We start from the raw sequence: 695 nt of genomic DNA, 5'->3' as shown, positions 1-695 counted from the left end.
GGGCGTGGCCCCGGGCGGCCCCATCGCCCACGTGGGCGGGGTGGGCCGGGGGTCCCCACAGCCCCCTATAGCCGGGGTATAGGTCCCCTACAGGGACCCCCCCCTGTAGCACCCCATACCCAGGGATGCCCCTATGTCCCGGGGACCCCCCTACAGCCTTGCGGGGCACTGGGGTCCCATAGAGCCCGGGCTCCCCTATGACAGCCTATAGGTCCCTGTATTTTGGGGATCCCCTATGGGCACTTAACGCTGGAACCCCATCTGGTCCTGCTTGGACTTGGTGTCTCCCATCGCCCCATATGGCCTGTGGGTCCCCATGGTACCTTATAGCCTGGGGATCTCCTATAGCCCCATAGGGCCCCATGGTGCCGTATAGACTGGGGGTCTCCCATAGCCCCCTACAGCCTGGGAGTCCCCGTGGTACCTTATAGCCTGGGGATCCCCTATAGCCCCATATGGCCTGGGAGTCCCCGTGCTGCCCTATAGACTGGGGACCTCCCATAGCCCCCTATGGCCCGGGTTTCTCCCACAGACCCCTATAGCCCCATATGGCCTGGGGGTCCCCATAGTTTCCCCCAGTCTCCCCCAGCACCCTGCGCTGTGCTCGGGGGGAGTTGTCCCCGGTGTCCCCGGGACTCTGTCCCGCTATGGGGTCGGGGGTGGGGTGGGGGTGGCCCATCCCGGTGCCGCTCCCG

The sequence above is a fragment of the Charadrius vociferus genome, unplaced genomic scaffold (assembly GCF_000708025.1).
Source record: "Charadrius vociferus isolate BGI_N301 unplaced genomic scaffold, ASM70802v2 scaffold2701, whole genome shotgun sequence".
Taxonomy (NCBI): domain Eukaryota; kingdom Metazoa; phylum Chordata; class Aves; order Charadriiformes; family Charadriidae; genus Charadrius; species Charadrius vociferus.
The sequence above is the reverse complement of the archived record's forward strand: the minus strand, read 5'-3'. Positions refer to the sequence as shown.